The sequence below is a fragment of the Herpailurus yagouaroundi genome, unplaced genomic scaffold (assembly GCF_014898765.1).
Source record: "Herpailurus yagouaroundi ecotype Mexico unplaced genomic scaffold, PumYag 139, whole genome shotgun sequence".
Taxonomy (NCBI): Eukaryota; Metazoa; Chordata; class Mammalia; order Carnivora; family Felidae; genus Herpailurus; species Herpailurus yagouaroundi.
This window is the reverse complement of record NW_024412394.1, coordinates 48,255,081-48,269,154: the sequence shown is the minus strand read 5'-3', so window position 1 is coordinate 48,269,154 and position 14,074 is coordinate 48,255,081. Positions and strand designations below refer to the sequence as shown.

Sequence of the window (14,074 nt, the reverse complement as noted above, 5' to 3'; positions counted from 1 at the left end):
CTCCCTCTCCCCCTCCCCAACTCACACTGTCTCTGTCTCTCAAAATAAAGAAACTTAAAAAAGAAAAAGTCAGAGTCTAAATAATCAGTTTAGACTTACTTGTAGACTCAGTTTGCTATATGGCCTGTGAACAGTTGTAGACTTTCTTTTTTAAATATATTTAACAAAATTTGGGAAGTGAAGTTTGTACATTTTTTTTACAACTTTATCAAGGAGTAAATTGATATATAATAAACTACACACAGTTGAAGTGTGCAATTTGATTGATTTTTACACGTAAAATAATCACTCCCAGGATAAAGTGATGAAAATTTCCATCACCCTCCCAGATTTCCTCCTGTCCCTTTCTAATTCGTCCTTCTTCTCACTCCCTTCTCTGGCAACCACCAGTCTGCTGTTCAGTATTCATTTTCTAGAATTTATATAAATAGGAGCATATAATATGTGCTCCCCCTCATTTCTTTCAATATTAAATTCATCCATGTTGTTAAACCTATCAATAAACCATTTCTTTTTATTGCTGAATAGCATTTTATTACATAGATGTATCACAATTTATCCATTTATCTGTTGATGGGCATATGAAATGTTTCTAGTGTTTGGCTGTTAGGCACAAAGCTACTATGAAAGTTGGGTACGAGTCTTTTTGTGGACATCTACTTTCATTTCTTTAGATAGGAGTTGACAATTTTTTTCTCTAAAGGACCAGATAGTAAATATTTTAGGTTTAATAGGCCTGGATTCTCCTCTTTTGCATGGTGGTACAAAAACTCCAGGTAGTGAGCTGTGACAGTGGTGGGAATCACTTCCTTTGTTTTCCTTCTCTCAGGTACCACTGACCTGTACTATCTCTTGTCCAGTTTCTGAAAAACGTTGTGTAACATCGTATATTTAGTTGTTTAGTGGAAGTAGGGCCTAATGGAGTTCTTGTGACTCAGTCTTGGCTGGGAGTAGAAAATGTGTCTATATATTTTTAATGTAATTATATTTCCTTTTTTCAATCTTAAAATACCATTATGGCCTGATATGTGAGTTCTGTTTTCCTATTTATGCCATAGAATATGTAGCTTGAGTACTAAGAGATGAGTGACTTTTGGATTCCCTAGGAGCTCATCTCTTAAAATACTCATCTATTTATACAGGAATATTAAAATATGTTAATTTATAAATTAATATTATACCCCTCATTTAGGAGTCACTCTCACCCTCTTACTGATTGCTTATATTGTTTTCTTTCTTTGTGCTTTTTATATAAAGACCTCTTACATTATGAAAGGTAATATTACAGAAAAGTACATAAAACAAATTAAATATACAGCTTTGTGAAACTTTGTGTAGCCAGAACCCATTTAACCACTACCGAGGACAAGGAAGAAAATATTTCTGAAATCCTGGATGCCTCCTGCATGCTCTTTCTCATATCCCTCACACCAAAGATAACCATTATCCAGACTTATATCCTTGTACTTCTCTATACTTTTATAGCTTAGGTTTGGATCTCTAAACAGCATAGTTTGGTTTTGCCTGTCTGAACCTTACATAAACGCAACCTTATGTTGTTTTAGGTTTGGCTTCCTTTACTCAGTGTCATTATTTTGAAATTCATCCATAATGTGTGCAATTCATTCATTTTCACTCTCTCTCTAAAACATCACATTTCACACTGTCTAAAACATCATATTATATAAAGGCATTTGGATAGATGGCATTTGGGGTGATTACCCATACAGTCAAACATTATTTGTGTGTGCTTTAGGGGACACACACACACACACACACGTCTGACGGGTATCTACCTAACTTGGAATGGCTGTGTCCTAGGATATGCATGTGCCCCACTTAGGATATAATGCATGTTTATAAATTTCTTCTACTCAGTAGCTTCTTTCAGTAGCTTAATGATGTCTTTTAAAAATTGCCATTTCTCCTCCTCCTAGTTTTGAGATATTATTAACGTATAGCATTGTATTATTTTAAGGTGTACTGCATAATGATTTGGTATGTGTATATCTTGTGAATGATTATTACGTTAACTTCAGTTAACATGCATCACCTCACATAGTTACAAAAATGTTTTTCTCACGATGAGAACTTTGAGATCTAATATCTTAGCAACTTTCAAATACACAGTACAGTATTATTAATTCTGGCCACCGTGCTGTACATCACAAACTGCAGAACTTATTTATCTTGTAACTGGAAGTTTGTAACTTTACCCTCACCCATTTCCCCCAGCTCCTAGCACTGGTAGCCACACATCTGTTCTCTGTTTCTGGGAGGTTTGTTTGTTTGTTTGTTTGTTTGTTTGTTTTTTAGATTCTGCATACTTTGGGATCATCTAGTATTTATTTGTCTTCTCTGTAGGACTTATTTCATTTAACACAATGTCCTCCACGTTTATGTTGTTGCAATTGGCAGGATTTCTTTCTTTTTGTAATGGCTGAATAATATTCCACTTCGTATACATAGCACATTTTCTTTATCCATTCATCCACTGGTGGACACAGAGGTCATTCCCATATCTTGGCTGTTGTAAAATAATGATGCAGTAACTATGGGGGGTATAGGTGTCACTTTGAGACATTTCCTTCAGGTATATACCCAGAAGTGGAATTGCTGGATTACATGGTAGTTCTGTTTTTAATATTTTTGAGGAACCATCATGCTATTTTCCATAATGGCTGTACTAATTTAAATTTCCACCAGCAGTGTATAAGGGTTCTCTTTTCTCCGCCTTCTCTCCATCATTTGTTATCTCTTGTTTTAGTTTTATTTATTTATTTTTTATAATAGCCATTGTAATAGGTGTGAAGTGTGATATCTCATTCTGGTTTTGATTTGCATTTCCCTGGTAATTTGGTGCTGTTGAGCACCTTTTCTTGTACCTGTTGGCCATTTTTGTCATTTAGTTCCTCTGCCCATTTTTTAAGTGTGTGTGTGTGTGTGTGTGTGTGTGTGTGTGTGTGACTGTTGAATTGTATGACTTCTCTGTATATTTTGGTTATTAGCCCCTTATCAGATACATAATTCACAAATACTTTCTCCTGTTGTGTAGGTTCCCTTTTCATTTTGTTTAGTTTCCTTTGCCATGCAGAAGCTTTTTAGTTTATGCAGTTCCACTAGTTTATTTTTACTTTTATGGTCTTTGCTTTTGGTGTCAAAAAATCATTGCCAAGACTGATGTCTAGGAGCTTACTTCAATGTTTTCTTGTAGATGTTTTATGGTTTCAGCTCTTAACGTTCAGTTCTTCAGTCCATTTGAGGTAATGTTTGGGTATGGTATGGGGGTAGGGCAGGCTTCCTTCCTTCCTTCCTTCCTTCCTTCCTTCCTTCCTTCCTTCCTTCCCTCCCTCCCTCCCTCCCTCCCTCCCTCCCTCCCTCTTCCTTTTGAAGTATAATGGACAGTGTTAATAAGGTGTACAACATACTGTTTTAACAATTCTACATATACTCAATACTCACCACAATAAGTATAATTAACCAACACTTATTGCAGTATTATTGACTATATTACCTGAGCTGTACTTTTCATCTCCATGACTTATTTGTAACTGAAAGTTTGTACCTCTTCATCTCCTTCATTTATTTTATCCATTGCCCAGCCTGCCTCCCCTCTGGCAAACCATCAGTTTGTTTTCTGTATTTAAGAATCTGTTTTCTTATTTGCTCATTTGCTTTGTTTGTTATTTATTTGCTGTTTCAAGTTTTTATTTAAATTCCAGTTAGTTAGCATATAGTGTAATATTAGTTTCAGGAGTAGAATTTAGTGATTCATCACTTACTTATAATACCCAGTATTAAAAGTATTACAAGTGCCCTTCTTAATATCCATCACCCATTTAGAGTCCACATATACTTGAAATCATATGGTGTGTGTCTTTCTCTGTCTGGCATACTTACCCTCTGAGTCCATCCATGTTGTCTCAAATGACATGTTTTAAAATATTTTTTTAAATTTTAGGAGCACCTGGGTGGCTCAGCTGGTTAAGCATCCAACTCTTGACTTCAGCATGGGTCATGATCTCATGGTTTGTGAGATTGAGCCCCACATTGGACCCTGTGCTGGTGGCATGGAGCCTGCTTGAGATTCTCTCTCTCTGCCCCTCCCCTGCTTGCACACTCTCTCTCTCTCAAAATAAATAAATACACATTAAAAAATTTTTTTTTTAATTTTTTAACTTTTATTTATTTTTGAGACAGAGAGAGACATAGTATGAACAGGGGAGGGGCAGAGAGAGAGGGAGACACAGAATCTGAAATGGGCTCCAGGCTCTGAGCCGTCAGCCCAGAGCCCGACGCGGGGCTCAAACTCACGGACTGTGAGATCATGACCTGAGCCGAAGTCGGACGCTTAACCGACTGAGCCACCCAGGTGCCCCTAAAAATTTTTTTATTTTAAAATTATGTTAGGCATATAGAAAAGTTCAAAAATATTGCAGAATATTCCTGTATATCTCTCACATTGTTTTCCCATATTGTCAACATCAGGAAATAAATGTTGGTACAATACTATGAACTTAACCAAATTATTCTAATTTTGACGATTTCCCCACTTTTTCTCCTCTAGGATTCCACATTGCTTTTAATTTTCATGTCTCCTTAATCAAATCTGTGACAATACTTCGTTTTTGTTTTTCATGATCTTGACACTTTTTGGTCAATACTGGTTTGATATTTTATAGAATGTCCCTTAGTTTGATCCTTTTCGTGTTTTTTGGCAGGAACACCATGGAAGTGATATTGTGTGCTCAGTGAGCATGTTCGGGAAGCGAGGAGGGACATGTTGATAAATCTTAATACTGTGATGTTAGGTTTGGTTACTTTGTTGGGTTTCCCTAAAGTTGCTATATTTTCTTTGGATTTAGTAAGTGTTTTCTGGGGAGAGAAACTTTGAGACTAGGCAAATATCAGATTTCTCATCATACTCTCATCTTCTAGTTCTAATATGTTTCAGTGGCTTTGGCCTACAACAATCATCACTATTGTGTTTTTCAATTTTGATGTGGTGCATATTTCAAATAATGGTGAATTTCAATTTCCCTCATTTTTTCAATGTATCAATGGGGATTTTACTCTAAAGAAGAACTGTCCCCTCTTCTCATGTTTATTTTTATTAGTAATGATTTAAGAATATTTTAGTTTGTAGGTTATAATCCAGCTCTGTCATTTTATGTTGCTATTTTGACTTTGGTTATTGAGAACTTCTTCAGTTTGGCTTCTGTGTCTTTTTTTTTTTTTTTAGTTTATTTATTTTGAGAGAAAGAAAGAGCATGAGCAGGGGAGAGATAGATAGGGGAAGAGATCATCACAAGCAGGCCCTGCACTGTCAGCACAGAGTCCGACACAGTGCTGAAATTCATGAACCCATCAGATCATGATCTGAGCTGAAGCCAAGAGTCTGACGCTTAACCGACTAAGCCACCCAGGGGCCCCTATGTCTTTTTGACATTCTCATTATTTTTCTGCACTTTTTACTTTCTAGTTCTATAAGGTGTTCCAGGATCTTCTTATATTTTCCCTCTCTCAGTCCGGGATCAGCCATTTCTACAAGGACCCCAGTGTTTATTTGTGTTTGTGTGTGGTGAATGATAGAAAAATCTAGATTCTTGGTCTAGTTATTGCTGCTTAGTGTCATTACAGCCCTCTCAGTTGGCAGAGTTAGGAATGTATCATATACTAACATGTACCTATACACACATTTATATTTATTTCTTTATCCATCTGTGAATATATTAAAAGCTATGAATTCCTGCTAATACGTCTGATTCTAATACAGCATAGTGTTAATTCTAGCTTTTCCCCTTTGCTTATATGTAACTCTTCGTACAGTGAGAAAGCTGCATCTCCTTATCCTTAACGTTTGTTTGTTAAATCCTACTATACATACAACATTTTCAGAATTACTAACCCATACCCTTGTGAGTAAGAAGTTTACTAGCTCAAGGACTGTATTTGTGTACAGTTCTTTCAATCTGTAACCCTTTGAAATATAGTCAAAATACTGTTTTTTGAAGTTAGTTTAAGTCAGTTTTCATCCCCATCCCCCTTAATGTCAGATGCTATTCATTTGTAATACAGTTATTTTTATTCCATTTTGGGTTCCCTCAACATTCTGATTGATTTTGATTGTTTACTTACTTATTTATTTGTTGTATGAAACATTATCATGGTTATAATAGTCATGATTTACAAAAAGATATTCTCATGGAATTTCCCTTCATTCACCCTAATAACCTGTCCCCTAAAGGAAACAATCTCCTGAGTGTCTGTTTTAGCTTTCCTGAAATCCTTTTGCACAAATGAACAGATACCTGAATATTTTCTAATACTTTTTCTTTCTTACATTAAGAATAACATACTCTCCTTTTGTACTTTTCTCTTTTTTTTGCTAAACAGTAAGTATATCTTAGAAATTGCTCCCTATCAGTAAATAAAGATCTTCCTCATTATTTCTTACAGCTGCATATTACTCCATTGTGTGGATTACCGTAACTACCGTGCTGTGTATTTAGGCTGTTCCAATACTTTGCATACCAATAGTGTGTAATGAATAGCCTTGTATATCGTACTTTTCAATTTTTGGACGCATGTCTTCAAGACAGATTGTTAGAAGAGAGATTACCCAGTCAAAAGCTAAGTACATATGTGATTTTGTTAGATTTCGCCAAGTTTCCTTCCAGAAGCATTGCCGTAGTCTTTTTTTTTAGTTTGCTTTTTCAGCAACAGGTTATGAGACCTTTTGTTTTTACCAGCCTATCCAAGAGAATGTATTCTCCATATGTTTCAATTTTTGGCAATCTGATAGGTGAGAAATGGTATCTTAGGGCTGTTTTAATATGTATTTCTCTGATTATGAGTAAGTTTGAATATTTTAATATATTTTTTTAATGTTTGTTTATTTTTGAGAGTGAGAGAAAGAGAGAGCACAAGCAGGGGAGGGGTAGAGAGGGAGGGAGACACAAAATCCCAAGCAGGCTCCAGGCTCTGAGTTGTCGGCACAGAGCCCAACACGGGGCTTCAACTCGTGAACTACGAGATCATGACTTGAGCCAAAGTCGGACGCTCAACCGACTGAGCCACCCAGGCACCCTGTATATTTTTATATATTCTTAATGTCCTTTTTGTGTGTGTTTGTATTTTTATTTATTTTTCTCATTTTTTTCATCAGGTTTTTGGCCCTTTTCCCCTTCAGTTTTTGAGAGTTTTTAATAATAGAATTATTCATTTCTTTCCTGTGGTGTATGTTGCAAATGTTTTCTCAAAGTTTGTCGGGTATCTTTTGACTTTACTTATGCTAGTTTTGCCCTGATAGTTGGTTAAAAATTTTATATAGTATGATTTACCAATATTTTCTTTTGTCATATTAAGATTAAAGGGGAATTTACCCATGTTTGTTTTCCTTCTAACACTTACAAGGTTTTTCTCCACTTCCTGCAGTCTCACCTTTAATAAATCAAGTGTTTGTGTGTATAGATCTCTTTCCAGAATCTGTTATATTCCACTGGTCCACTTGCCCGCTCTACGCTAATACCACGTTTTTGTTATTGGAGCCAGTCTTCTTACTCTGTTCTTTTTTTTAGGGAAATCTTTTATATTTTTGTTCTTTTGCTTTCCCATGTCTATTTTGTAATGACCTTAACAAGTTTCTCAGAAGGATTCTGTCAGGATTATTAACATTGCATTAAGTATATTCAACATTGAGATTTCCTATCCATTAACATGATAAATTATTTCACTTCATTAATATGGGGCTTTCCTTCTCCTTTTTGCATTTTTGTTCATGAGAGAAATGGACCTATACATTTTCTTTCTTGTATTATCACCATTGCATTTTTTAAAGCAAATAACTTTATTTTTAGAACGGTTTTATGTTTACAAAAAATTGAGCAGAAAATACAGAGAGTTCCCATATATCCTCTCTTTCCTAGCACATAGTTTCTTCTGTTATTATCACCTCGCTGCTAGGTTTTTAGGTGAACATAAGTTTTTCACTTATTTGAGTAAATACCAAGGAATATGATGCTGGATCATATGGTAAGAATATGTTTAGTTTTATAGAAAACTACCAAACTGTTCTTCAGAGTGGCTATACTGTTTTGTATTCCCACTGGCAATACATGACAGCTCTTGTTCCACATTCTCACTAACATTTGGCAGTATCAGTATTTTGGATTTTGGTCATTCTAATAGGTAGAGAGTGGTAGCTCATTTGAATTTTCATTTCCCTAATAACTTGTGATGTTCAGCATCTTTTTGTATGCTTACTTGCCATATATATCTTCAGCAAGGTGTCTGGGTCTTTGGCCTTTTTTAAATTAGGTTGCTTATTTTCTTATTGTTGAGATTTAAGAGCTCTTTAATATTTCAGGTAGCAGTTCTTTTTCAGATATGTCTTGCAAATATTTTTTTCCTAGTCTATGGCTTATCTTCTCATTCTCTCTTGATCAACATTGCATTTTCATGTCTGAGTGCCAGTTATGCTGACTTGGTAAAATACAAATATATTCCTTTTTCTATTTTCTGGAAAAATGTGTATAATTAGAATTAATTTTCCCTTAAATACTTGGTAGAATTTGGTGAAGAATCCATCTAGATCTTTTGCTTTCTTTGTAGAGATCACTAAAAAATTTTTACAGTAAGACAACTGAGATATTCTATTTTTTCTTGTGTCAGTTTTATTAGTACATTGTATTTTTCTAAAAGTTTTTCTAGCCTCAGTTTTCAGACTTGTTGGTGTAAAAGTGTTTATAATATCCTCTTATTCTTTGGTATATGTAGTTGTGTTCTTTGTGTTGTCATTGATAGTGATTATTTGTGCTTTATTTGTCAGTTCCATTAGGGATTTATCAATTTAACCTTTTTTTTTTTAGAAGAAATAGTTTCTTTAAATCTTTTTAATCCTGTCTAATGTACGTTTTCTATTCATGAATTTCTGCTTATTATTTTCTTCTATTTTCCTTAAGTTTAATTTAGTGCTATTTTTCTAATTTCTCAAGGTGGTTGAATTTTGGCATATACATTTGGGTTATAAATTTCTGTCTAAGTTGGATTTAGCTATACAAGTTTTTTTTTTCTTTTTTTTAATGTTTATTTATTTTGAGAAAGAGTGAGTGTATGTATGCGTGCAAGTGGGATAGAGAGGCAGAGAGAGAGAGAGAATCCCAAGCAGGTTCCCTGTTGTCAGTGCAGTTTCCAGTGGGAGGATCCATGAGATCATGACTTGAGCTGAAATCAAGAATTGGAGGCTTAACCAACTGAGCTAACCAGGCGCCCCTCTCATAAGTTTTGATATATTCTTATTTTGTTATCTAGTTAAAAATATTTAATAATTTCCTCTGGATTTCCTTTCTGTCCTATAGATTATTTATTGATGTATTTCTGTCATTTTAGACATGAGGATTTTCTGGTTATTTTTATGTTCTTGACTTCTAACTGACATCTTGTGTTTAGAGACTGTAATGGAAGTTATTTTTTTAAATTTGCATTATGGTCCAGCATATTGCCAGTTTTTATACAGTTCCTGTGTATGCATATTCTGTGATCCATGCATGTGATCCATGCAACTGTTGGATGGTGTCCTATATGTTTTTGTTAGTGGTGTTGCTGAGTTCTTCTATATTATTGTTTTAATAGTTTTTTTTTTTTATGTTTGTTTATTTTGAGAGTGAGATAGTGTGAGTGGGGGATGGGCAGAGAGAGAGGGAGAGAGAATCCAATGCAGGCTCCACATTGCAGGGCTCAATCCCATGAACCATGAGGTCATGACTTGAGCTGAAATCAAGAGTTGGACACTCAGCTGACTGAGCCACGCAGGTGCCTTGAGTTATTCTATATTCTTACTGCTTTTGTGCTCTGTTTTTTCCCCATCATTTACTGAGAGAGGAAAGTTTAAATTCTGACTGTGATTGTGGATTTCTTTAATTTCATCATGTACACTGTTAATTGTTTTACATATTTTGTAGCTAGGTTATTAAATGCATATAAATTTCTTGACAAATTGAACTGTTATTATTCTGAGGTATCTTGCTTTACCTCAGTAATATTTTTTACCTTGACTTTTTTCTGGTGATAAAATAGTTACAAGTATATTTATTCTCTGAATACTGGTAGGTCAACATTTCTTCTTATATCCTTTTGCAAAATGATTCAGCTTTCTGTTGTTTGCTTCAGTATTTATCCTTCCCCAGTCTTATTTATTATTTCTTTTATTTATTTTACTTAATGTATATTTCACTTAGTCAAACATCATTTTCAGGTAACTTATTTTGTTGACATGCAGATTCTTTTTTTTTTTTTAATGTTTATTTATTTTGGGAGAGAGAGAGCATGCATGTGCAAGTGGAGGATGGGCAGAGAGAGGGAGAGAGAGAGAGAATCCGAAGCAGGCTTCACACTGTCAGCACAGAGCCTGATACAGGGCTCAATTCCATAACCCTTCTCATCCTTCTTTCCAGGACAGGTATTTGTTAATATTTGTATTTGGGAAGTTGAAGCAAAATGAACATGAGCCAAAATTAAGAGTCAGCCCACTCCACTGACTGAGCCACCCCGGCGACCCAGATTCTTTATATAAACGTGGTACTGGTGGTGTGGTGGTGGTTGGCTTTTTTGTTTTGTTTTGTTTTGTTTTATTTTGTTTTTGTTTTTGTTTTTTTAAACAAAAGTCTAGAGCATTTGTTAAGCCTGTACTAAGGTTTAGAAAATAAACCAGAATAGAAAAGTGTAGGCTATGAAAAGTCTCTAAAGATAATAATAAACTTACTCATTGGCTCATCCAAGTTTTTTGGGGGCCTAACGGCATATGCTACTTTTATTTACATCCTACAAGGAGTCTTAGAGAATAATTGAGGTCTTCTCAGTAATATGCATTTTCTCAAATGCAAAAGGCCACTATTGATACCATATTAAGTGCATTTGCATTCTCTATTTTCCTACTAGTAGATACATTGGATGCTGTTTCTGTAAGATGTAGGATATATTAATCAGTGTTAAAGATACTGTAAATTTTTTCAGGATATTTTGTTACAGATGAAAAATATATCAGGGGGTATTGTAATTAGGGCTTGTAGACAGAACTGCTAATTTTGAGTTACTTAGCTTACATATTTTAAAATGATTCCTTTTTTAACTTTTAATTTGAAGCAATTATAGACTCAGTTTCCTTTTAAAGCAGGTTTTATTGTTTGTTTTGTTTAGTTTTTTTACATCTGATTATAGATATAGCATTAGGTTATGGTGAATTTGGTTCTTTTAAATAATGTTCATTCTGTTACCTGACAAGTTTTATTTTTCCTTTATGTGAGAAACTTTTCTGGAAATAACTTCTCATCTTTCTTTCCAGGACAAGTATTTGTTAATATTTGTATTTGGGGAGTTGAAGCAAAATGAACATTAGTCTTGCCTAGGTTTACTTTTTCAAAAACTCTAATGGGTACATCTCATTCCTCCAGCCCCCCACTTCCCCTGTCTTATTGCTACTTTCCAAAAACATCCCCTTTGATAGCCACACTATAGAAATATTTAGTTACAAGCAAATATTTTAGGAGTTGTTAGCATTTGTATAAGGGTTATGTTGATGTTCATATAACTTAAGGGCAAAGCAATTTTCTGGTACTGAATGAGTCAGAGTTTCTATTTTAACATATAAATGTGAATGCACATGTGAGTGCTGAATTAATGCCTTACTCTGGGGATTTAAAATGTGTGATTGCTGTATTATACACAAGTACTCTATCACCAAAAAATGGTGCCTATTATTTGACAATAATTATGTATACAATTGGGCAAAATAATTTTCTGAGAGGTAAAATGGTTAAAGAAATACCCCATCTTAAAATGTCTCAAAGTGTTCATTGTTTTGCACATAGCAGGCCTTTAGATTATGGTACATATTAAAACCCACTCATCTGGTGGTGGTAATATAATCTGTGGTAAGTAATAATAGGTACATGAATGAAAAAAGAACAGTATTTAAAAAGTGAAACACATATATATGCTACATAATTGATACATTAGAGAAATCTCCTGTTTAAGGAAAGGTAGCTAGCTGTTAGATAGGCAATTTGGAGGAAGGGAGACACCCTAAATGGTATATTGGCAAGCTTCCTGAAATGCATATACATAGTAATTAGATGCATATTGATTTTTAAATGTCAGCCAGCTTTTACTCTCTTCTTTCTCTAACATCTATTTGTATGAACAGTGACTATTCTTACTTCTGAAGGGGGTTTATTAAGGTTTTTGTGAACATTTGTTATATAGGAAATAAATTACCATTGCTATATATAACTAACATTAAATTTGTGATACTGGCAATGATTTGTGAGGAATTTAATTCCTTATATGTTAATTGATGGCAGAGACATTTCTGATGCTTTCTACTTGTATTCAGTGAACAAATCCCTTTAGTCGTGTTTATGACCTTCAACAACCTGCTAAAATGAATTACTACAAGTATCACTTATATTCTAAACTTAAGTAGCTTTTTGCTAACTTGGTTTAATCAGGATTGTGTTCATCATCTAGTAACATTCTTTTAGTAACCTTTAATGCTTTCTGGGCCTTTAAAGAATGTCAAGGAGCAGAGGATATTCCTGGGAGATTAAATATCTACCTTATTTCATGAAGTCTAAGGTACTTTGAGAGTATCCTTTTTTAGCCTTCCTAGACTGAGTCAATGGAAGTTAACTGCAAAGCCATCTCACAGCTGTCACCTGGTGACAATGATTATAAGACACCACAGAATATCAGAGGCATCCAATGTTCAGAGAAGTTAAAATATGAAGAAATGCATATCTTGGAATTAAGTAGGATTTTTGAAGTCACTAATGATAAATTTAAAAGGATGGTTATGATAGGGGCGCCTGGGTGCCTCAGCTGGCTGAGTTTCCAACTCTTGATTTCAGCTCAGGTCATGATCCCAGGATTGTGGGATTGAGCCCCATGTCGGGCTCTGCACTGAGCATGGAGCCTGCTTAAGACAGACTCTCTCTCTCTCTCTCTCTCTCTCTCTCTCTCTCTCTCTCTCTGTCTCTCTCTCTCCCCCCTCCCCCTCTCTCTGTTTCCCTTTGCTCCTCTCCTTGGTTCACTCTCTTTAAAATTAAAAAAGAAAAAAAAAAGAGTGGTTATGATAATCTTGTGTTCTGGTTTTTTATGATTAGACCAATATAGTACACTGAGAATTTTCCATTTGATAATTTGGAGTTTGCAGTCTTTTGTTCACTTTAGAATACTACTCAGTGTTTCATTCTCAGATTCATGCAGTAGAATATACAGTCATCCTTGAGATAATTGTTTTGCCTGCTGCCATAAAAGGCTATTAACTTTAATTACCTAGACTCTGAGGAGATGTATTTTGGCCTAGTTGCTTTGAGCAAGGAGTACAGGCGAGTTTTTTTTTCATATTCTTTATGTATAGTAACGTTAAAACTGGAATTGTGTCCATTTACTCACAGTGTCCATTGAGAAAAGATATAAAAGAAAAAGGAAATACTCACAAGAATGTTTAATTATACTCTTCTCATACCCTGTGCCACTGCACACTCCCCAAACACAGTTCTAATGATTGTGGTTCTTCATTCACAATGTTTAATACAGTCAGGAATGATGGGTCTCTTTGAAGTAGAAATAGGAAGGAAAGGATGATGCAGGGAAGGTAACCTTTAGTTATTTATTTTTTTACTCTCTATATGGTTTGCTTTTTATTTTCATATGCATTTATTTTTTTATAAGAATAATTACATCTTATAAAAATATGATTCCATACTGCTTATAAAATAAAGAAATGACATTTGACATTCTTGGTCTATTCCAAACATCATTTGACTTTTCATCTTCAACTAAATTATCCCTCATTGTAGCCATACTTGTCCACTTTTTGTCTCACATCTTCTGCATTTTCAGGGCTTTGTTTAAATTTATCCCTTTGCCGTATCTACCTTTTAAGACTAAACTAAATCCCAACTATTTGAACTTTTCCAGCTCCCTCCATAGGAAGTACCTCTTACATCACTACTTTGCAGTGGCAAATACATCTATGTAGCACTTATCAGAGACCACCTCTTGGAAGGGTTAT

General features: G+C 34.7%; 1 protein-coding gene across 1 annotated transcript in view; it reads left to right on the top strand.

Annotated features, from left to right (window-relative positions):
- RNGTT (RNA guanylyltransferase and 5'-phosphatase) overlaps positions 1-14,074 on the top strand; it is a 313,020-nt gene that overhangs the window by 245,406 nt on the left and 53,540 nt on the right. The window lies entirely within an intron of this gene.